This window comes from Aotus nancymaae, unplaced genomic scaffold (genome assembly GCF_030222135.1).
Source record: "Aotus nancymaae isolate 86718 unplaced genomic scaffold, 86718_ANA_hifiasm-v0.15.2.pri h1tg000046l, whole genome shotgun sequence".
Lineage (NCBI taxonomy): Eukaryota > Metazoa > Chordata > Mammalia > Primates > Aotidae > Aotus > Aotus nancymaae.
The window spans coordinates 3,937,249-3,962,955 of NW_026988460.1; the positions used below are offsets into that span (position 1 = coordinate 3,937,249).

At 36.9% G+C, this 25,707-nt stretch overlaps 1 protein-coding gene across 4 annotated transcripts in view; it reads left to right on the top strand.

Annotated features, from left to right (window-relative positions):
• Positions 1-25,707, top strand: part of MITF (melanocyte inducing transcription factor) — a 226,508-nt gene that overhangs the window by 140,922 nt on the left and 59,879 nt on the right. The window lies entirely within an intron of this gene.

Genomic DNA, 25,707 nt, shown 5'->3' on the forward strand with positions numbered 1-25,707 from the left:
TTGTTGTAATGACATCTTTCTTTGGGAAAGTTTCAAAACATAAGAGTTATCTGAGATGGGCCTCTTCTAATAACTTGTGTATCTTAAATATTTTTTCTTAAATACCTTCCGTAGCCACTCTTTAATTTTCTTTTTATTTAACATGTAATATTCATTGTAGAATCTGACTCTTTTAGAAAGCTCTTCAGATATAAGACTGAAGAAGAGCTTTCTGCACTTTAATAACCAGACTACATAATCCTTTTACTTAAGTGAGTTGTCTGCTTTGGGTCTCTTTGATTTCTTGCTAGAGTAGAAACTGCAGGAGCTTGTTAGCATCATTCTATTAGGGACATATAGCTTCCTAATTACTAGGGAAAATTGTATCAAGTCTAAGAATAGAATTCCATCTCACACATGTGTCTTCCACATCACATAGGGAGATACTCCTTGTTTAAGGATAAACATTTCAGTTCTTAAATATGACTGATTCAAGGAAAGTTGAAAGTAGGGGAACTTCCTTATTTTTATTTTTTTTATTTTATTATCTACTCACCTAATTGATTCATTCTGAAAAGTCTCAAGTGTTACTGTTCATTAAACAATGTGAACTTTACAGGCCGGTGATTCATTATTGGTTTTTGCATTCGTTCGTGTGCACAGAAAAAACGTCTCCCACTATTTAAAGTTTACTATTAAAGTAAATAGAGAGATGATGTGTTATAATCAGGAATCAATCTGTGAACCTTACCAGGAAGTAGGAAAGAGGTTCTTTAAAAAACAAATCAAGAGTCAGTTATGTTTTAGTTGCGAAGACTTTAAATGTGGTGATGAAATAATGGAACTCAGATGAAGAAACCAACTGAAATTGGGTTAGGGCAAAAAAGATCCAGATGGTTTAGCATACAATTTTACTCTAATGTGATTGTTTGAAATTCTGGATATGGCCACAATTAATGGATTTTTTCCTCTTTTTTTTACTCCTCAATTAACTCAAGATTTTCCCTTTGGAATTGATGATGCATTGAATCTTTCTGTTTTGCTTGCATGAAAATTGATGATCACTATTTAAGTTTTATAAATTTAAGTATTATTTAAGATTTAAGTTGTTATCTCATGTCTGCAGGGGTGTAATTGTTTTGTGTATACCTTAGGTTATTTAAAATTGTATGAATTAAATAGTAATAAGATGTGGAAAAATATGTCTATTTTATTCATTGTGATAGTTTACTTTTTAAATTTCAAGGGCAAATTTTGGAAGAGTTGATGTGGATTTGGGCTAGTAGTGGTTTATATCCAATTGAAGGTAATGTTTGATACCATGTTAAAGTATATTTATTAAAATTTATATTCCTGTTAAGGCAGCTACAACTGATAGAGAGGAAATTACCCAAATGAAAATGTGTTGAAACATCATTTTCTGATTATCTTAAAAATGTGCATAATTTCTAAATGTTTTTATCACTTTAAATATATTAGTTTGAAAATGATTAAAATTGAAATCTACATTAAGTTGTTTGAATAACATACCAATTTTTTTATATGTTGCTGTGTCCTGGTAACACTGGATTGAGCTGCAATCCCTAACTTAGGTGTGCCAGAAAAATGTCCAAAGTTAAAGCACAAATAAATTGTTACAATTGGAAGACAGACTCTAACTAAAAATAAGTATTTGGTAAATTTCTCTTTTATACTGAATATAGTTCATGTCTGTTTAACTTTTGCTTTTTTATACTTCAGTTGTATAAACTAGCAAACTATGTAATATAAATAAAAATAAAGAATTATTGACATAGCTGTATGGTTAAGTTTGATAGTGATTTAGGCAAATTTTAGTATCCTTAAATTAAGAAACAAATAAGAATATATTATTTCACTAAGGTAATATTTTAAGAGAGTAAAATAACATTTTAAAAGAATATCATATAAGTGATTGCTTCAGATACTTAAAGACTTAAGACTTTATAAAAATAATTGGCATAGTTTCAAAATTTTGTGTATAAAAGTATTATGAAACATTATAGAAAGATAAGTGAGAGAAAGGTGGTTATTTTTTTCTTTTTTATCATTTTCAGATCATAAGCATAGTTTTATGAAGTAAATGGTTAATAGCAAAACAGTTAATATGCTTAATCTTGGACCATTTATTTCTCCATGAATATATATTTTCAAAGAATGGTAATACCAAGTATACAAATTGAGTGCATTATGATACAGATTATATTGAATAAATATTTTCTCATGGTATAGCCTGAGCAAATTCATTTAATTTTTAAAGGTTTAAAGTGCTAAAACAGAACATACCTACTTCTCAGTGGAGGTAGATGTATGCAGTTAGTCACACTAACATGCACTAAAGAATCTGGTTAAATCTCTCAATCTCCCAACTTGTTTGTAAGAACCTGAGAAAAGAAAGGTTGTAGTTTAGTTTTCATACACCCAAAGTTAAGTTACTAACATTCTACTATCTGGATGAATGACTGATTTCAAAAAGCTAAAGCAATGTTTTCAGGTTAATCCCTTTCTTTGGCAGAGTTAAATTTAAAATATGAAGCTTTATAAGGCATGTTTAAAAATTACTGACATCTGGTAAACTTAGGACTAGTCAGATTTGGGGTTAGAGGTAGAAAATCTGCATCACTAATTCCTCAACACATGGTCATTGTGTAGTGAGTAAGTTCATGAATCTTTAGCCTCTGGTTTCTATATTGATTTAATAATATATGAATTTTTCTCCACATTGATTTTCATTTTGGTAGACATGGAATGATTAGTCTTATTGCTATATATTTACATAGCAAAGATATTCTCCAAGTTTCTTAAGAACAATCTTACCCAATTGGGTATTGTAATTTAAGGATGCTCTTTGACTGTAAATTAACCAACACCTGGAGTGCATAATGCATTTTTTTGTAGTGGTGAATATACTTTGTATTTTGAATTGTGAATTAACAACAACAAAAAAAGTCATCAAGAACCATTAATGGAATCAATTTCTTCCACAAGTGGGTTTTGTTGACATGTAAGTGATACAAACCTGAAGTTTGAAATTTGATGTAGCTTTTTTCACAAAATAAAAAAGAGTAACTGTGGACAGACCTGTAGACTAGTTCAGCCTTATTGCTAAAGCATCATGGTACAAACCACTGAGTTAATCATTTGCGTAGTCATCATGCATCTGTTTTCATGGTTTTGTCTCTCTGACTTTGATGAATTATAAAAACACTTGGTTGCTCTCATCCTGGACTGACAAGTTCATCTGGATTTCTTCCCCCACTACCTTCCCAACATGGACTCTGACAGTTGATAGCTTCAAAACATTAGTTTACAGCTTGAAAATGTTTCTCTGTACAGAAATCTGAAGGGAGTTGCCAAGGATTCCCCACTACCACTCTGTCTCCCTCCCTTCCTTTCACCTTGAAATTTAAAATTTCAAAGGCAAAGGCAAAGTGTCTTCTCTGGAACAGATTGTCATTGAATTTTTCTGTTCTGCTTAAGAGAAAGGTTATGTGCATTTTAAAAGGAAATTTTTTTTTTTTAAATTACTTTAGGGTATTTCTCAAGTACTTTGAAGAAATTTATTTTTAAATTTTCCCTTTTCTCCAAATCATCTCAAGAGTTGGGCAAATTGCTCTGTAATTAGTGATGATGCTCGCTGTTTGTCAAATACGGAAGCACTTTTTCTGGGCTTCTCTACATTGTAAACTAAATTTACTTGGGTGTTTATTTGGTGGTTATCTCATCAAAGTTGCCTCTTGTTTGGATTGAGATTCTAGCGAAGTGGGCTGGAAGTCCTGCTCCTTGTCACGCTGTTTCAAGAACTGACATTCCATATTTCACTAGTGAGGGAAAGGGTTGATGACTGAACTGCTGGTCTTTCTCTGTAAATTATGGAATCTGTGTGGAGTAGAATTTTCAAGGTGTGATTTATTTTTTAGGTAGAACACAGAAACATGAAAATGTGTGTGTGGAGTTACAGGTGGATTGGTGGGCTACAGATTGGCAGAAGGGACTTCTCCCACAACCTACCCTTAGATTTTGTTTCAGATTTATTTAGCCAGGAATACAGATCCTAAATAGCATCACGGTGGCTGCAAGAAGCCAGAACAGATGTAGTGTGTCTCAGATCAGCTTGCCTTGGTCCCTTCAGTTAGGGGATCTGTTGCTAGAGGTGTTATTCTCACAAGATGAAGACCTGCTATGTCTGAGATTTCTTCTAATAGCACATTCCATTCACACATGGACCAGCATACACTTATGTCCCTATAGTGTGACTTACACAAACAACCTGTCAGCCCTGATTTCAAGGATTGTTCGTAAATATTGGTACCTTTTGTTTTTGAATCAATGTTGGTATTTCAGGGGGAGAAAGGGACTCAGATTTCAGGTTCTACAAACAACCCTTCATCCTCCCAGAAACCTCATTTCCCTGCAGAATCTGAATCATTCCGTGTCACACATAAGGTAATTTTCTCTCTCTTTAAAACTCATGTTATTGATTTTTTTAAGTGGTAGACAATACTTGTTAACTTTTAACAGATTTAAACAATGCAGCAGAATAATTCAATGTCTTACCCTGCCTACCACCACCTCCCTTCCATCATGTTCCCTGGAAGGAACTACTGTTAACAGTTTAGGGTGCAGCCTTCCTGATATTTTCTGTTTTCCAACCCTGCCACCAATTGCCTTTTATAGGAGTGAGGTCTGAAGAAATATATTAGGCGGTTTTTGTCAGGTAGATATAAACCCTTTATTTTTCTTTGTTCATATTTGCAAACGGAACAAAAGAAATAGAATTTATTTTCCTTCTGGGTTGTCTCTAACTTTGAGGATCCTGCTTCAAGCTCCAGTCTTCCCTATGTGGAGTAAGGACTTCTCACTCTGTGTCTTGAGAGCAGTTTGATTGGTTCAGTGTACAAGTGTATACCAGCTTGCACGGCACCGAGTGGCAGCCCTTTTGCTTCCCAGGCTGCTTTATAAACACTTGTGGGTGAGTATTTAGTGATCTCAGGGCTGGCATAAGAAAGTGCTCCACAGAGTTGTCTTACTTGGTAAAGTCAAACTTAACACAGACTCAGTAGTGCAAGAATCACAGTAAGTGCTTATAGATTAATGTTGGACTTGGTTTTTCTGTCTGCACTGCTTTTAGTGGTTAGTAGCTAGTAATGAAATGTTGGCTGAAGAAAGTCATTTTTGCTTAAATTTTTAGGTTTCATCTACTTAAAAGAACAGACCCATGGGACCAACTATCTGAAACAAAATATTCAGCCTTTACACAGCCAAGCCTATGAATTAATCCCAGTTTCTGAAAACATTGACATTTCAGCTCTCATTACAAGTTTATTTGGCAATATTGGTACAAAATCGAAATGATTCCTCCCTTTATGACCACAAGGGCACTTTCATGTAACTGAAGGGTTTTGTACAACAGAATCTGGGTGTGATTTTATCAGGTTGTGGATAAGGCCTGATGTACCTGGTGGATACCTGACTAGTAGCTAGTAACGAAATGCTGGCTGACATGCAGCACGGTGACCCCTCTTTAAGTAGGAGAATCTTTGCCATCTTCTCCATGAGCCTCTTTGCAGTCACTAAATTCATCCCTTGGGTTCCCGTGAGAAGAGACACCTGTTCATCTCCTCCTTGTTTTCTCCTGTTATAGGAGACTATACTGATAAGTACAGTCTCCTTTCATTTACAGTTCTCATAATTCCATACTGCTGGAGGTGAAGGTAGTATCGTAAGGAAGATATTAAGGTCTGGGGCCTGGAAGTGAGGGCTAAAAATTGGAGTGGGCCTAGTGTCATCTGGCTCTGAAATGGTAATTCCTTTTTTTTTTTTTTTTTGAGACCGAGTTTCGCTCTGTCACCCAGGATGGAGTGCAGTGGTGTGATCTTGGCTCACTACAACCCCTGCCTCCTGGGTTCAAGTGATTCTCCTGCCTCAGCCTCCTGAGTAGCTGGGATTACAGGCACCCGTGACCATGCCTGGCTAATTTTTGTATTTTTAATAGAGACGGGGTTTCATCATGTTGGTCAGGCTGGCTGGTTTCGAACTCCTGACCTTGCGATCTGCCCACCTGGGCCTCCTAAAGTGCTGGAATTACAGGCATGAGCCACCATGCCAGCCAGTAATTTCTTTTTTAATGTGATGAGACCAGTAGAGTGTTCATCCTCAACAGGGGTGAAATCACTTCCCACAGGAGGGCAAAAATGGATTGCTGGAGGACAAAAAAGTCTTAGATGTTACAATGGTTTGTAAACTTCCAAAGCCCCAGTACAAAAACAAATAAACAGTATATGTGTCTTTTAAAATTTCAGGTGATGGGGATGAAGGAGAAGCAATTGGGGAAAAACGTCTAAAAAGGTGTTCTATTGGGATACTAATGAATAAAAGATTGAGAAACATTCCTGCAGAGGAACCAGCATCTTTCCTAACCTTTTGTGTTTTGCTTAGGGACCATTTATGGGGGCTCCTGTAGATGTGATGCCTATATTTTGGCTGGTCTGTGTCTCCCCAGGAGAACTGTTATAAGAACAGTCATGATCAGCATGTGCCAGCCTTGAGCTTTACCTGTATTGACTTATTTAATCTCACCATTGCTCTGTGAGGCAGTTATTATTAGCATCCCCATTTCATAGATGCAGGAACTATCACAAAGGGTTCAAGTAGGTTACCAGAAGGTCATCCAAGTAAGAGATGCAGTCAGGATTTGAACTCAAGCAGTTCAAATGGGCCACTAGTGGTAGTACCTCTCCTGGAGGAAGTGACCTGAGAAACATTAGGAGGGAGAGATAGCAATGTTCAGCCTCTCAAAGGACACCGTAGCTTGGGGCTTGTAGCAAATGTTTAATACAGAGCTTCAAGCCATACCTTAAACTTTTTTTTTTTCTTTTTTTTTTTTATTGCATTTTAGGTTTTGGGGTACATGTGAAAAACATGCAAGGTTGTTGCATAGGTGCATACGTGGCAGTGTGATTTGCTGCCTTCCTCCCCTTCACCCATATCTGGCATTTCTCCCCATGCTATCCCTCCCCAACTCCCCACCCCCCGCTGTCCCCCCCACTCCCCCACAACAGGCCCCCGTGTATAATGCTCCCCTCCCTGTGTCCATGTGTTCTCCTTAAACTTTTAAGGAATTACTGATGTAAATGTGATGCTACCTAAAGCACCCTGGAGGAAGAAAGGCAATTATGCCTTCTTGACTACATGGACATTAATTATAGGATGTATTAGATGGTGGGATGAACACTTCATGTCTTTTAGCTCATATATTCTTTTTACTAAAAAAAGGAAACAAGTATTTTCCAGATAGGGAAACTGAGGCATAGAGGATTATCACTGGCCCTAGGTTACATAGACTCCACACGCTACCTTATTTACTTATAACCACACATCCTACTGTCACCTGTGTTTTCTTTGGGGCTTAGGAGATTCTGTAAACATTTCTGAAGAATCACCAGTAACAGATGTATTAGAGCAAAATGGGAGGTGAAAGAGAAACTATAAAGGAGTCTCACAGGCTTAACAGAAAGATACATGATCTTAAACATTTGAATTAGTAAGGGGATTCCTTATTAAATAGTTAAAATATCCTCATGAGTCTCCACAATACGCCAGATGAAAGAACTGAATGTGTTTTTATTATATAAAAAGACTTCCTGTATACATTGAGCCCCATGGTAATTTATGCTTTAGTGATAGTCATCATTTTGGGTTAAAAAGCACTACAGTGAAAGTTTCTGTAACAACACCCAAAAATGATAACTCAAGTCACTTATATTCTAAAGATCTTGATGGTTCAGGCTATTACAATTCATATGCTTGATAGTTCTGAGTATTTCACTAACATATTTGTATTGTTTTAAGTTATTTTTGAAATAATTCGGTAAACTCAGACACTTTTAATATCAATTTTCTTCTGAAATTGTGGTTGGATTTTTGTTTTTTCCTTCCCCCATATGCCCTGCAATATTAGAGCTCTTGCCATATTTTAGCACTTAACAACTGGAACTTCAGTTCTGGTTGTTTTTCTATTTGCGTTTAAGTAAATGTCAGTGGTTATAAATCTTACATTATTATATTGAAAGGTCATGAGTCTCTTTCACAAATATTGCTTACTTAATCCCAACAATTAAAGAAAGGACTTAGCTTTGAAAGACCACTTAGTTTGAAAGACCCTTTAATAAGTACGCTTTTGAACAGAGACTGTGGACATGTGTAAGCAAAATCTAATTTTAACTTCGTTCTACTAAAATTGGTGAGTGTGATCTGTGTTAAAAATACGTAAATCTGTACAGTGGCTTCACTCAAGCTTATAACTGCAATCAGGACTAGAATATTGGCTCTTGCCCTGAATGTGTCTCTTTTTATTGACTTCCTTTAGGATCAGTTTGAACTTAAAAAAAATTTAGCTCCAGATAATATACCAGTTATTCAGATCTTATTTATAAAATTACGCATTTTTTTGGTTTAGTAATTTATAACTTTATGAAAAGGAAATGAATCAAAGTTGGAGCATATGAATCAGGTAAAGCAGGGGGCTGTTAAAGGAGAGAATGGTCTTAAAAAAGGAATTGTTTTAATTACTCTTTTAAAAAATAGGGAATATCCTAGAAAAGGGTCTAGATGAATCTATACCATTGTTTCTACCAGCTGTCTCTGGAATGAGTGTTGGGGTTGGAAGTGTTGGTGGTCAAACTTTATCATTATTATTATGATTTTTTTCTAGGAGTGCATATGCATGCATTCTTTATGTAAAGTGATATCTCTAATGCATTTTATTTAAAAATCACCCATAACTTTTTGAGGAGCACAGTTCTTCTTTCAGGTGAGTTTACTAGACTTAGACACATTATGTAACTCTAGTGGTCTTTCCTAGAAGAAAGATAACAAGGTGTAGGGATCCTGAAAATTAAAAGTGAGCAAAAGGATTTGAATCACCCGATCGAGAAATAATTTTTAAAAGTAGTTAAGAGGCCCAAAGTGAAAAGCAAAATTCAGATTTCTAATACCTTACTACCATGCATAACTCTGTTGTAATCTCCCCTGTTGGCCCTGGGTTTTGTATAATTAAAATTTAGGGGCTGGAAATTTTGTTGAGACTTAATTGGAAGTGACAAACCAGAGACATTCCTGCTGGTTAGGAAAGGCTTAAGAAATTCTTATTGGCTAAATTACAAATATGTAACATTTTTTCTGAACACTGCATGGTAGTTCAGACTGCCTAAAGGTGACAAGATTAGCTCTGTTTTTCTAATGAAGTAGTAAAAATTAGATTAATAAGTACCAGGCAAAGAACCTTTTCTTTTTTTTCTTTCTTTCTTTCTTTTTTTTTTGAAAGAAATCTTACCTTGAGTACTTCTGGCGGTGGAGATCGGTGCCTTAATTAGCCACATGTTCTTTTTACCTCCTGGGAAATAAGTACGGGATAAAATTGGGGATCAAGACGTAGACGTACATTGACTTAGCACACGCCGCTAAGTAATTCATCAAGGAATGTTGGTAATTAGTCCTGCCTCTTTCAACTCTTGGCTTATTTTATAAAACCGGTTGATTTAAAATAATGCCTGCTGATTTATTACCCACACGTTTCAAGACTGGGACTTGGCTCTTAAACAAAAGCGATATTGTGCAGCGATGGAAACGCGCCCTGTTGTTTTTGTGTTTTTACAAATTCTGAAGGGCCGTCTATGGTCCCCCTATTAACTTTGTTGCATTTTCTTTTGCCTCATTCAGCATTTTACTGGGCTTTTTTTGTGTGTCTTGATGAAGAGAAAGGGGGAACAAATTTAAAACAAAAAACAAAAAAATCCAGGCTCTTAGAGGTTTGGGATGTGAAGTGCTTGTCAAAGTGTATTGGCTCGGTGTGATTTGATGGAATTTAATTTGAATCCTTCGTCTGGTAAGACAGGCTGTAGTAATGGCCTTTGGGTCTTTTCTTTGTTTTTTGTTTTTTTTGCATGGTTAAATGTTTGGTGATATTTATCGCAGCCAGGTTAATCTTAAAAGATTGAATTTATGAGAAGCACAGAACCTCATGACTTCAGCCTCTTAGCCTTGGTATCCAAGCCCTGTAGTACTTTATAATTTGAATGCCAGATTCCCATTAATGCTAACTGATGGACCTCATTATGCTTTGAGATGGAACCTTAATCAGCATCCCTGTTCAAAATCTACGATTAGGCTGTCTCTGATACGTAACTGTGTAAACTTGGGCATGTTTCCTGTTCTCTCGGGACTCAGTGTCCTCATCTATAAAATGGATGTAATATAGTACTTGCCCTGGGGAGTTTTTGTAAGAGTTAAATGAGATAATACACAAAAGCAGTGCTGTCCAATAGAAGCAGAATATGAACCAAGTACATAAATTTAAAATTTCTAGTACTCTCATTAAAAGCAGTGAAAAACAAAAAACAGGTGAAACATTTTAATGTATTTTAGTTAACCTATCTAAAATATCATTTCAACATGTAATCAGTATAAAAATTAACAAGATATTTTCACACGTTTTTTTCTAAGTCTTTGTGCTGTCTTTAAATTGCATTTGTATTTTATACCTCCAGCACATCCCCAATTTGGACACTAAATTTTCATCAGAAAATTTACTTGACCTATGTTTAGAGTTTAGAAAATGTGTAGTTGAAAAAGTTAGATTCATATACCTAACTTCTTTCAAACATATTCAAAATATTTCTGGTAAATAAATTGAATATGTCTTTAAATTTAGATTTAAATTAAATAATATAAAAAGTTCAGTCTGAACGAGTCTGAACAAGCCACATTTCCAGTGCTTAGCAGCCACACACGACTTGTGGCTTTTGCATTGGACAGCACAGAGCTAAGGCATTAGCGTAGTGCCAAGTAGATGGAAAGTGCTTGAGAAAGGATTCTGCTCTACTGTCGGTAATAATAAATCACATAATGATTTACAATTATTAATCACATGCATATAGAAATTATCATCTCCAAGTTGCCATCTTCATATGCCACTATTATATCTACACAATATTACTGCCTTTCTACACTCCGCCCCAAAGAAAACACACAAAAAAATTAGTCATTATTTTCTTGCTTATTATTTGGAGCCCATGTTAGCCGACATAGCTTATGTATGGTTGATATCTCCTGTCAAAAACAGCCTCTTATAGCAGAAAGCAGCAAAGAGTCACCCTCAGTAACATGGCATTTTGACTCATCTCTGCCAGTAGCCTTCCATTCAGACTTGAGCATGGTGACAGCCCCCGACTTGTTAGTCGCACGTCTTACTCATACTCTCAGTCCAGGTTCTTTTCAAACCTACACATATCACACTTACATAGCACCTGTCCGGCATGTTAAAGGTGTCTAAAATCTTGCGAATATATATGCATTTAATCAATATACTTGGTGTGAAACAGATATTAGGGGACAAGGAGATTAGTTAATTGTATGTTGTTCTTTACCATACATTACATAGTAGATTAATTAACATGAAGGATATTGAAAACTGGGTTTTTTTTTTTTTTGGTGGTGGTTTTATATATGATTTTTATTTGTGCTGATGTCTCTAAGGCAATTTTCTTTCTTAGTTAACTTGCAGTATATTTTTAGGAAATTATAGCACAGCTCATAATGCAATGAAACAATTATTTTCTAATTCACTGGGCACCCAAGTTTTCTGTTTTGATAGTAATTTTCAACCACTTATTAAACCAAAAATAATACCTAAGTGATAATTTATATTTTGTTAGTCACCTTTTCATTCCTAATGCAAACAATGAGTCAATTATATTGGAATTAGTAAACTGTGTTAGAGAGATTTAATGTGTTCTTCATATAATACTAAGAGCCTGTAAAGTCGCATTCTTGTGCAATTACAAAAAGCAAGAAAGCCAAGGGAGCAAAAATGTTAACTATGTTATGATTTCCAGAAAGAAAAATCATCACATTGTCAGATTTCATGATTTCCTTAGTTTGGAGTCAGATCTATTTTCTGAGTCTGTATTATTTATTTTAATACTTACTTTTTTTTTTTTTTTTTTTTTTTTTTGAGACAGTCTCACTCTGCAACCAGGCTGTTGTGCAGTGGCGTGATCTCAGCTCACTGCAAACTTGCCTCCCAGGTTCGAGCAATTCTCCTGCCTTAGCCTCCCGAGTAGTTGAGACTGCAGGGCCGTGCCACTATGCCCAGCTAATTTTTGTATTGTTAGTAGAGATGGGGTTTCATCACGTTGTTCAGGATGGTCTCAATATCTTGACCTTGTGATCCACCCACCTTGGCCTCCCAAAGTGCTGGGATTACAGGTGTGAGCCACCATATCCTGCCTATTTTAATATTTTCTTAACATCTTCTGTTAATATATCTTAATAAACATTCAGGCCACTGCAAGGTTGATTTCCGTTTTCCAGTAGTTTTCCAGGTTTGTTTTAAAATCACATACCTAAAGAATTTTTTCAACTAGTTAATTAGAATGATCTTGATAGAACTCATAATACAATGTTATGAATATGGGTAATTGTGCCCATTTTTATTGATACATAGGACTTCCCTGTGTCTCATAGAGAGGGAAGACAAATTGAACATTCTGACAAGACATTTAATTTTGATATAAAGTCTCTGTTCATTAGTTTGACATGAAGCTAAGGTTTTAGAACTTAACCTCAAGTGATGGTAAGTATTCTGCAACTCATTGGTTCTCAAAGTGTGGTCTGGAACTGGTAGCCACTGCATTGCCTGAGACTTTGTTAGAAATGCAGATTCCCTGTGCCTATCCTAGGCCTACTGAAGCAGACACTCTGCAGGTAGGGCTCATTAATCTGTGTTTTAAGCAGACTTCTGAAAAATTCTAAAGTATGCTTAGGTTTGAGAATCACTGGTGTAGAAACCTGGAAGTTCCTTTGTAAGAAATGTAAGAAAAATTGGGAAATGCAGATGCAAATAAAGTCAAATAAATTTCTTTACTGTAGAGCCTCTGAGATCCTTTAACATGTAAAAAGTTATGGTGAATCTCCAACAGTGGGACAGTGGGCAAACACTTGGAGAAGAAAGGGAAAGAGTAAGACAGGCAAAGGAAATGTTGCCTTGAGTTGCTCAGTGGAAGATGCAAAATATCTAATAGCTATTTAGGGTAGTTTGTACATGTGGTACATTCTATTATATGCATATATTTATGCAAAGTTGCTAAAAATAGATTAATTCTGTCAAGTCTTGAGGAGATGAACTCAGGACAAGATAATAAGAAACTCTAAAATGACTTGCTTTATATGTACCATGCATTTCTTTTACTAATAAATGTAGATGTTGCTGTAATAAAGTACAAATTGATATCAGAGCTCTGTTTCATTTTTTTTCTTATTTTTAGGGATTTTCCTGACCAATAAAAACCAAAGCACAACTCCTAATCAGATAGGGCCTTGAAATACTTGACTTTTAAAAATGAAAGCTTTTAAAATTGAAAGCTACTTAAAAATAATATTTTTTATTTTTTAGACCCTATTTTTTAGAGCAGCTTTAGGTTCACAGCAAAATTGATAGGAAGGTAGAGTGATATCCCATTTATCCCTGTCCATACATATGCACAGCTTCTAACCCCAGAGTAGTACATTTGCTTCAATCAGGTAACCTAGACTGACATATCATTTTCACCCAAAATCCATACTTTATATTAGTGTTCACTGTTGGTTTTGTGCATTCAATGAATTTGGGAAAATGTGTAATGACATGTATCCACCATTATAGTATCATACACAGTATTTTTACTGCCATAAAAATTGTCTTTGCCCTGTCTTGCCTGCTCCTCTGAAGAAAAAAGCCACTTTTCTTTAGTAAATGTTTTTTAGCTATCAAGAGTTATTTAAATTCTACTTTTAGAAGCTACTCTTTTTAAAAAACTGGATTTAGATAAATAGTAGCACAAAATGGCCCTTTCAGAGTCTGCAGACCCCTGACATGTGTAATTTCCCAAGCAGCAAGCCCTTGATGGTCTGTCTCTGACATCAAAGGTCTTTCTACTGACGTGGCTGTACTCTTGGCTTTGTCTTTTACACTGGGGCATTGACATCAAGAGAAAGTGTTTTTCTTCCTTTCTCTTTTCTTTTTTAGTATTAGTTTTCTGCCTGAAGGCAGTATATCCAGCGCATGTGGCCAGCCTGCCCTGCCTGTTGAAATAAAACAAACGGTCATTTTAGGAAGCTCCACGGGAAAGATCAACTCTTTCTGATGCTGGAGTCCTTAACATGCACGTCCAGCACGCTGACCAAGTCCAACCTTAGATGAGGTCTGGCTCATATATAGCCCTGAAGTGTACTTTTCTTCTGCCAGAAGATACTGATTGCCTTCTTGCCTTCTTACTTCCCTTTCGTGCTTACAGTCCACCTAGTAAGAGGAGAAAAGAAGAAAACATCCTAAGATACGCCCTGGGGACCTCTGAACTGGATCATGAACCTTGTTTCCTAGACCAACTTTCCTTTTCTGTTAGGATTTGCATTTTCATTAAAATTCATTCAAAGAACTACTGCCCAGAGGCATGTGATTATGCCTACACCTGCTATCTGGTTGCAGTGTTGAAAGGCATGGGCTCTGGAATTAGACGGGCAGTTTCTATATGTTTTCTCAACCTGAATTCCCTTGTTTGCATAACACAGATAATAAAAGTCCCTAGATCATAAGGTTACTCTGAAGAGTAAGTGACATGATGCTTACAAAGAACTTAGCGTGGTGGTGCCAGCGCAATACTTTTTAATGCTAATCACTGTCATCAGCATGTCAACCAGAGACACCCAGTCCACAGTAATTGAGCCACATAATGGGTTCTTGAAAAGTGACTAAAAGGTTAATGCTTTGGTAAAAGGTCAGGAAAGTTGATTCTACCTATGATCTACAATTAATATCTCTAGAGTGCCTCAGATGTGTAAAGATTCTTTTAATCAATTGCTGTTGAATTATATTGCAGCAGCAAGGAATTTTAATTATTAAAAATTGCCTGGGAATGTAGAATCCTCTAACAGTATTTTTTTGAGTGACAGGGAGTAGCGAGATGCTTGACCACAGTTTTTAACTTTCCTCCAAATTATATCCACAACATGAAAGTCTTAGATGTTGTTTTGATGATTGACAGCCAAATTAGGCAGCTGTTAGATCCTTACTTATAGAAAATTCTGTGGAAAGTGGTAAAAATTGGGGTTAAAGTTTCAAGAAAAATTAATAAACATCAGGCTATCAAAATGTTTCTTGATTCTGAAATTAAGCTTTCACTTATAAGCTGAGAAGCCAACAATTTTTGGTTCTAGGAGTGACCATGTATGATTTCATTAACTGTTCACTTTTGAAAGCCTTATTATTTTGGGACAAGTAAAGGTTCAAAATACATTTAATCACAGCCTTTCACCCCTAAGTCACAGGACCTACATTGCAGAACCAGTCAACTGATGAAAACAAATGATCTGTGTTAAAGTGTTTTCATTGCTAATGAAACTGCATAATCATTTTTATCTAGTCTCTAAGTGTTTTGACTCATTTGCTTTGGAATTACTTGACTTCTTCCTTATATGATATGTCCATTTATTTTTCTTGGTCTAAGACTGTATTGTGCTGACCCAGTGTGGTGGCTCATGCCTGTAATTCCAGCAATTTGGGAAGCCGAGGCGAGTGGATCACCTGAGGTCAGGTGTTCAAGACCAGCCTGACCAACATGGTGAAACCCCATCTCTACTAAAAATATGAAAATTAGCCAGGCGTGATGACAAGTGCCTGTAATCCCAGCTACTTGGGAGACTGAGACAGGAGAATCACTTGAACCTGGGAGGCAGAGGTTGCAGTGAGCCGAGATCGTGCCATTGCATTCCTGTCTGGGCAACAAGAGCAAAACTACATCTCAAAATAAAAAGAAAGACTGTACTGAGCTGCCCTAACTCCACCACCTCCAATCTCTTATAATTTATGGTACAAGTTTAATTTTTTATTATTATTTTTTTTACCTTTTAGAAACATGTCACCTTGACTGTTCTGTAGTCAGTGCCAACTACTTGCTGACCTTTATTTCTGCCATTAAACCATTTATCTTACTTCCATTATATATACTATCTTCAGATAAGACCAGAGGCCATTCTCTCCAACCAGTCTTGCAAAGTTCACTACTTTACAATTGATACCGCAACCATGAAATCAAACATGCCTCTGCATGGACCTGTAGTATGACCTTGAGGAATTTGCCGTTCTGGGCTGAGGTTTCCCCATCTGAGTAGTCTCAGACTCCCTCCTAGCCTTGACATTTAATGAAATGTCTCCTTTTTCCTGGAGAATCACCCACCTACAGATGACTGAAGTTTTATTTGTGATAAGATGAAGGTGACAAAGGACTTTAAAAGCCCTTGAAAGAAACATTAGGATTGTTTTAAGTGTTAGATACATAAAACAGTTGTCATGATAAAGAAAGTGGTTGTATGTAATACAGTTCCACTATAGCTGAAGTCACCAGTTTCTCCTTGAGGGTGGTAACAGGTGAGTTGAGAAAAACCTCTTTTTTAGACATGCTATTATTTTGTCTAAGTGTGTTTTGCCAATTATAATAATAATATTAATCCTGGCTATCACTGCGTTTCTGAGACTTTTCTGAAGGTCTTTTGAGTAGAGATTGAGCACAGACTTATTCAGAATAGGTGGTGAGGATGTCAACTAAACTGCCATGAGTTTATTTACACAAATGTCTTCAAGTCTATATTAAATATTTAGTTCTCAAGTACACTAAATTCCTAATATTAAAATTTATCTCTGGCACAATTTTTGGTCACAAAATGTTCTATAGCTCTTATTTTCTTTCTTTTATGAAGCAGAAAACAGATAAAGGTTAAGGATGCTTTTTATGTTTGGTCAGTGGGTTTAAGGACAGGAGAAGGGGAATTTACAATGTGATTCACGTCTATAAATATTTTGCTCACTTTCCTTTAGTTTACATATTAATACTGATTTTAATTCTCTCCTTAAGAGAGAATGTGCAGAGAGAGAGCAAGAGTGAGAGCGAGAGCGAGAGAGAGAGAGAGAGTGTGTGTGTGTTTTGACCATTTTTATCTCATTTTCCTCTTTTTCCATACTTGGAGAATACCTCTTCAGAAACTAACATCCCCTCCCCTATTGACCTCCCTCTCTCTCTCCCTCCCTTCCTCCCTCCCTCCCTCCCTTTCCTTCCTTCCTTCTCTTGACTCCTAGCTCTGACCTTAGCTAAACTTGGGCAAGTGACTTAGTCTAAACCTTCGTTTCCTTATCTGTTGCAGTGTGTTTCTTTAACATGAAAACTTCCCACGTTATTGACAAATAAGAAAGTCAGGTCAGTATAACATGAAAATTCTTTTGGTTCATTTTCCACAGCATATTAATGCTTGAAGCAACCAAAGACAAGTTTTATTAAATTTAAAGAGAAAGTCTTAGTCCTAGATAAAGCATTACTTGGCTTTCCACAGGGCACTGCTCTCTGGAGAAGTTGAGAGTTCAGAGGCAGCAGCTGCAGAGACACTGCTGTCTGTGCTAACACAGGACATTCATAAAGAAGGCTATCTCTGGGATCAGATTTTAATTTTTTAAATAGGGATCAGCATTAGAAGCATCCATACTTGTTATCCATGGTCTACCTTTAGAGAGAGGAAGCAGGAGTTTCAGTGTTTAAGGCTGTCTGGGATGCTGGCTGCAGAATCCAGTAGAAATTTAACCAGCTGGTGTTGAATTAGGGTTTACTGATTGTTGTTATTCGTGCTCTGGTTATATTAAAGGTGCATAGGTTTCGAGGGATCTGCCCCCAATTTTCTTTTTTCTTAATATGCCCTGTTATTCATAGTGTGTGATTTTTTGCAGAACATGATGTTTTCCAGGACTGTAGAGATGAAGTTAGAGCAAAAACACCTGAACCAACCTCAGAGTTGTAATTAAATGAATTAATGTATGTAGGTACCTAGCATAGCTCCTGAGCTGGTTGGCTTTGATTGGAGTCTTGAAGGACAAGCAGGAAAGGGCTGAATCAGTATCAGCTCTTACTTTTGAACCTTCTAATACTGCAGTTTAGCCTCAGAAGGTGAGGGACATATCCCTGTAATGGTTTGTGTTGAGTGGAAACTTGAAGAACAAGTAGGGTTATACCCAAAAGACTAGGATGAGGGGGCATGGCAGGAGGAGAGAAATGAAGCAGTAATACATACTCCAGATTTTGGTGTGAAGCAGTGAAATGCAAGGTAGCAGAAGGTAGGACTAGGAGGGTGCTGGGAACTGAAGCTGGGTAAGCAGGGCCCAGGACCTTGGGTCTGTTGTTGCAGTTGGGATTGGGTAGCCATCAATAGCATGTCTTCTTTTCCTTTTAGGGAAGAAGAGGGTTGTTAAGGTAGACTTGTCTGGGAGCTTGTGAAGGTGTTGGCTTTGGTTTTAGAACAATGCAGTTGGAGGTGGGAGGTGATCAAAATGATTTGGGGAATAAGTGATGAAAGTGTTGGCTCCAGAAGACATAAGAAGAAAGCATTGGTTAAAGAAAATTAATGAATAAAGTGTATGGAACCTTGTTAGACAGAAGGAAGAAGGCATAATACTATAATACTTTACATAGAAGAAAACTGAACATAGTAGAGCTTAAGAAATTGGTCTATATTGGGAGTTGGCAAACAATGTCCATGGGCTAAATCCTGCTACTGCCTTTTTTGGTAAAGTGTTATTAGAATATGGTCACACTCATTCACTTTCATAGGGTCTGTGGTTACTTTCACTCTACAGTGACAGATTTAAGTAGTACAACAGAGACCCTGTGGCCCACAAAGCTGAAAATAATTATTCTCTGGACATTTATAGAGAAAGTTTTCTGACTGCTGGTCTGTGTGCATGGTTAATAAGTAAAACTGGGATTCAAATCTTTGAGAGTTGAGATCATATCTATTTTGTTCACCTCTGTATCCTGGGTATTTTACATTATGTCTAACATACATAATAAGGCCTCATACATTAACATTTATTGAATTAATGTATAAATGAATGAATGAATGAAATAACAGAGTCAAGTCTACTTGTTTCACAGCTTGTGCTAGTCATTATTATTCTGTACTGATTCTTACAAAGATATTGAATGGGAGTCGATATACAAAACAAATATTTATTGAATGCCAACAATGTATAAGGCATGTTCTTGTTTTTAGGATATAATGAAAAACAGATTTTCATGTGCCCTTGTGGAACTCATTGCTAACAGGGAAGACAAATGTTAATTAAATAATCACAGAAATGAATGCACAGTTTCAACCTCAACAGGTACCAGACAGGAGAGGGGCACAGAGTTGTAGGAGCTACTAATGGGAGAATGTGATATAAAGAGTCCAAGAAGGCTTTCCCTGTTCACCTGTCTTGTGATCTGAAGAGTGAGTGAACTTTAGTTTAAAAGGGATATAGGAAGAGTATTTCAGTAGCAGGAACTGCATGTGCAGAGGCCCTGTGGCAGGAGAGAGTAGGAACAAAACAAAGAGAAGGGTGGTCTTGCTGGAGGAGCAACAGCAAAGGGATCCTGGTAAGGACTGAGGCTGGAGAGATAGGTATGGGGCCTTGTGATCAAGGTAGGGAAGTCTATCTGCTTCTAGAGCCAACTCTAAACTGGAACTGCAAGTTTGGGACTCAGTAACAGAGTAAGTATTATAGTTAAAGAAAAGTATTGTACACACCAGAGAGAGAGGGTTGTGAGAGAAGATGTGATCCTTGAGAAGTACTCTGGAACATGCTAGTAGGACAGAGGGGGTGACCCTATGAAGCAATGTGAAAAACAGCAACAAAGCTTGGAAAACCAGGATGGGAGAGTTTTTGAGATGGAAGGTTATGGCATGAGTATCTAGAGTTGAAAAGTGTCCATTGCATTGGTCTTTTGTGTGATCACTGTGACCTTGGAAAGAGCAGGTTTGGGAGAGTGGAGGGGAATGGGTGGAACTGACAATTTTTTGAATAAATGGGAAGAAGAAATGGAAACAAGCACATATTCATTCATTTATCCAACAAGTTGTTATTAAACGTCTTTGTATTAGGGATCTAATGGTGAGCAAAGACAGACAAGAGCCTTATTCTCCTGGGGCTTACTGTTAAGTAAAGAGGTGGGTACTTAGTCAAATAATTTCCCTACCACCACCCAAAAAGATGAATGAACACTAAAGGCTACAGTAAGTGCTGTGAAGGAAAGAAAGAAAGTTCTGGGGGAATATGTAGCAGAGGAGTGGGGAAGTATTTGGGCAGGGAAGAGTTCCCCACCTAAGTAATCCCGGAGCTGAAGGAAGCATAGGTGTTAACTTTGTGATGTCTGTGGTGAAAGAAAATTTCAGCAGGTAGAGAAAAGCAGATGCTCAGACGCTACAGTGTCAGAGAGCTTAGAAGCTCCAGGCAGTAAGAAGTGAGGTCTAGGGTGGTTATGTGTGAAGAGCAGGGATGAGAATTGTGTAATACAAGGCTAAAAGGTGGGCAGGGGCCAGGGCTCTCAGGGTTTTGTAGACCATCTTAAGGATTATTGTCTTTATTTTAAGAGCAAAGGGAAGCCACAGAAAGGTATAGGCTAGGGGAGCCACACCTGGGTTTTAAGAAGTGTAGTCTGCCCTTTGCAGAGAGAACGTAAACCTGTTAGTCCTTTCTGAACCAATGTGGACACATGGCCCCAAGGGGCCATTTCCATTTTCTGAAAGTGGGATCACCTAAGCTCTTCAGAAAACCACCAGCTCATATATAACTTATGTCTGCCTTGGCAGAAGAACATGAAGATTAATCCTAAAACCCACTTGGAGAAAATTCTGCTGGGTAGAATAATATCCTCTAAGGATTGTATAAGGTGTAACTTCAGGAGACGTGAATTTCTAGGTTAACCAATTGCAGGTAAAAAGAAAAAAGCATAGGCAACTTCTGAGAGAAATGATTTTAAGAGCTTTAGGCTTGAGTAACCTCTGAGTGATGTCTCTCATTGGGGTCTGCCAGGGTACATGATGCAGCAAGTGTTTTAGAGACCTCTCTCTATAAAAGCCATTTTGACACCTCTCCATTTAGGCACCCTTCTGTCCTCAGATTTAATGTAGAGAAAGCTTTGCTAAGAATAACTGACTTGCTCAGTACGCCCTAATATTCAAAGAAGTCTTTGTATATTAAGAGGACTTGATTTTGACCAAGAGGTAGGGGGAAATGATAGATTTTCAGAGGAGGTAATAGTGGGCCCTCCTGGGGGCTGGAAGAAGAAAACAATGGCCTTCTTGGCCACACTTCTAATCACGGAGAGTGGGAGAGAGTGGGTGACTCTCTCCTCTGCGCCCAGCTAACACACACCTCAGGCACCCTGTTGCAGCCAGTTTAATTTGGCATCAATAGTAACCGTCCTCCATGGATTTAAAAAATTGTGATACTTCCCTGTGGTTCTTGCCTACATTCTCCTGTTTCTGAACCAACTCTCTCTTCCTTTTGTTTGGAGAGCATGTCCTTAATTAGTTTTGCATAAAATGTGTGGTACAATTTCCTTAAATCCTTCTCTTCCTTCTTGGCTCTGTTTAACCAAACACCTCCCACGTGTTTGTTCTTTGTGCTCATCCTTATTGACTCATGAGGTGACACCGGCTGACACTTGGCAAACCAGTGACCTTCTTTTTGAGCTAGAGTTGACAAAAGCTGATAGAACATGGTAAAAAGCGGGAGGCAGAAACCTGCAGCCAGCCCTTTTTTCATTGAGGAGGAAGCAGCATGGGTAAATATATAAAGAAGTTCTGCTTTGAATACTTTGGGAATATTTGACTAAATTATTTATTGAAGAATAAAAGAAACATATTTAAGGCAAATAAAGGAAGAGGAGCAATGCTCAATTAGGAAAAATGAGGTAGATGGATATAGTACTGATTATACCATGTCTATTTCAGAGATATTATATACTTTATTAAATTCTTGCATTTGTTAACTATTAAAATCACAAGAATTTTCCTGGAAAAGTAATAGCCAGAGAGGAATAGTAGGTTTAACACAGATCGAGCACCAGAACCTGTCCTATGTTCATTTTTCCAGAAAAAATGTTTTCAATTAAAAAACAAAACAAAACAAAAAACCTGTGAGGATGGAAAGAGGTATGTGTGAAGTGCATTGAGCCAGTGGGAGGAAGGTTGCTACAGTATAATATTTTGTATTTCCATGACTTAGTTTCGGTTGTAATTTAAAGCAGCACACTCCTAGACCAGCTAGATAAAAAGAATGGCTTTTAAACCAAATTATCAGTGGTAGTGAACCAATGTGATTTTTTTTAAAAAAAGATAAATCTTTAGTTGACATGGCCATTATCTGTGTTAAAATTAGTTGTATTTAGCTTCATTTAGAGTCCTTTTCCTAAATATAGTGTGTTGTTAATAATGAAAATATCTTGGCTTTAAAAATTACTTTTTATAACAATTTTTGCTATTTCAATTTTACAGAGATTTAGATAATTTTCATGGATTTAAGCATAATCCTTTAAATTTAACCCAAGTTTTTAGCTCTATATCCCTGACTCTATCCTTCCTTCTGTTCCTCTCCTAGCCCTCCCCCAAACTCCATACTTCAGGTACCAGAATCTCTGGGACACATTTAAAGCAGGGTCTAGAGGGAAATTTATAGCACTAAATGCTCACATGATAAGTGAGGAAAGATCTAAAATCGACACCCTATCGTCACAATTAAAAGAGCTAGAGGAGCAAGATCAAACAAATTCAAAAGCTAGCAGAAGACGAGAAATAACTAAGATCAGAGCAGAACTGAAGGAGACAGAGATACAAAAAAATCCTTTAAAAAAAATCAATAAATCCAGGAGCTTGTTTTTTAGAAAAGATCAACAAAATAGATAGACTGCTATCCAGACTAATAATAAAGAAAAAAGAGAAGAATCAAATAGATGCAATAAAAAATGATAAAGGGGATATCACCACCGATTCCCCAGAAATACAAACTGCCATCAGAGATTACTACAAACAACTCTATGCACAGAAACTAGTAAATCTAGAAGACATGGATAAATTCCTGGACACTTACACCCTCACAAGACTAAATCAGGAAGAAGCTGAATCCCTGAATAGACCAATAACAAGGGCTGAAGTTGAGGCAGCAATTAATAGCCTACCAACCAAAAAAACGTTCAGGTCCAGACGGGTTCACAGCTGAATTCTACCAGATGTACAAAGAGGAGCTGGTGCCATTTCTTCTGAAACTATTCCAAATAATACAAAAAGAGGGAATCCTCCCTAACTCATTTAATGAAACCAGCATCATCCTGATACTGAAACCTGGCAGAGACACAACTAATAAAGAAAATTTCAGGCCAATATGCATGACGAACATTGATGCAAAAATCTTCAATAATATACTGGCAAACCGAATGCAACAGCACATCAAAAAGCTTATCCATCATGATTAAGTAGGCTTCATCCCGGGGTTGAAAGGCTGGTTCAACATGCACAAATCTAAGATTTTGTTAGAGTACACTTAGAGTGAATACAGTCTGAGCCCATGGAGGTTTCCTATTGCTTATTTTTCTCCTAGTGGCCCATCGTCTAATCACGTTAGACCTAGAACTGATGGTCCTGAGTAGCTCCACACTTCTGTATAGATTGTAACCAGATGATGACATTAATTAATATGTTGAATTCTGAAAACAAGCATTTAAAATGACCTTCCCTGTGTAATTCAGAGATCACAGAAAGACTTGGGCAGTACTTTGAGCCTTGACCACATAGTGTGTGCTGAGCATGGCCTCCCTTCCTTATGTCATCAAGAGTCCATGTAGCATAGGCCATTAAGTGATCCATTTCTCCCAGCATGTGTCACGTTTGCCACTGGAAGGTGTCTGCTATTCTGGAATTGCATGGGGATAGTAGGGGGAGCTGGCTTAGTCAGGCAAAGTTGGCAATGGGTAGTAGTAATGTGATTTGCTTTATAACTGTTTGCTTTGCATTGGAAATTGAGCTGTGGCCCCACTCCAACTGGCAATGGAGATGGAACCTTAATTCTAGGTTGTGTCTCCTATATTTGGTGAAAATAAAAATGGAGAGGTGACCATGAGTTGACTTGAGACTTTTTATATGTGAGTGATAGTCTCCATCAGGAAGAATTGCATTTGTGTTATGTGGTTATCCTTTCTTTAGTTTTTCTTTTGTTTCTCCAGTGATGACTAATTCTTATCATCTCTTTTGGATCCTTATTTAATATTTTGCCCATTTGCATAAATTCTTAAGGCCATGACTAACACCATACTAAATATATATGTGTGTGTGTGTGTATATGTGTGTGTGTGTATATATATGTGTGTGTATATATGTATGTGTACATATATGTGTGTATGTGTATGTGTGTGTGTATATATGTATGTGTGTGTATGTATGTGTGTATATATATGTGTGTGTGTGTATGTGTGTGTGTGTGTGTGTGTGTGTATGTATATATACTTGCAGCTTGCTTTGAACTTCCTGGATACATGTCTATTTGGTTTGCTACTGGGTCCCCAGCACCTAAAAGATTACAAGGATATACCACGAACTCCAGAAATACTTCTTGAATAAAATTGTAGTTTAATTCGTGACTCATTATTCACTCTTTGATTCTTACGTTTGAGTGACCTAGCTGTCCAGTGGGTTTTTATGGATGGTTTATATTTTCCTCCACATAAAGGGATAGATAGCTAATAGGTTATTCTGGTATAAAACAGAACCCTTTGAAAACCAGCCTGAGGCTCTTTTTTTCCTTTTAAAAAATATAGAATGCTGGTTTGATCTTCAGACAAAAATACTACTTTTAATTACTGTGCAGTCTTTAGTTACACCCATAACCTCTGGGACACTGAGATGGTAACACATTTAATTCTTTGTCTTTGACTTGGTTATTGACTTGCCTTTGCCTTCGTTATTGTTAGCCCGTGATATTTAGCGAAGTGCCTCTGAAACATTCTAATGTCTGCTTTATTTTTTTAAGGTAAGAAGCAGAAAAAAACCCAAATAGGATTTTGAATTTTAAAATAAATTACTTTGTATTATTTTTGTTTTATAAAAATATACAGTAATTAGAAGAATGCAATAATGCTACTTTCTATCATGTTTTATTATTTCAATTCTGTTTGTAGAGGTTGTAAGCTATGGTCTCTAAGTCTTCAAAGAGTTTGGGAATTTAAAAGCTGACCATAGTCTATGGGTTTTGTTTTTCATTATTATGAAACCATAGGGATGAAAATGCGATGTGTGTCATAAGAACAGTTTTTCTCTAAGATGTGGATTGAGTTTGTAATTGAGAATAGTGATTTTCAAATTAGCTAATCTTTGGACTACTCTGGTGAGCTTTTAAACATAAAAATAGCTAGGTCTGGTCCTAGAGTATAGGAGTGGCCTTGCAATCTGTATTTTTATAAAAACTCTTTGTTTATTTCAGATGGTAAGCATAGCCTGGTTTAGAAGATAAGATCAATGAGCTCAAGGTCATGGGTATGATTTGTTGGTTGGCCTATTGATTGTCCTCTATTCTGTGACCTGAGACCTGCTTCTGAGCCTGGCTTACTATCTTGGAGATGGACGTTCTTGCTGGGGTGTAGGTAAGAGTGTGTGGACAGGGGAGGCATGAGCCTAGATCCACTTTAATTACCCCACAAATATCTTAGGTGATGAGGCACCTAGGGTCATAATCTCTAAGGGCAGCTAATTTCTTTACCTATGCCAAGCATCAGCCTTGTCACTGCAGGCTTTTTTCTTAATTTGGCTTTTTTTTAAAAATTTTGT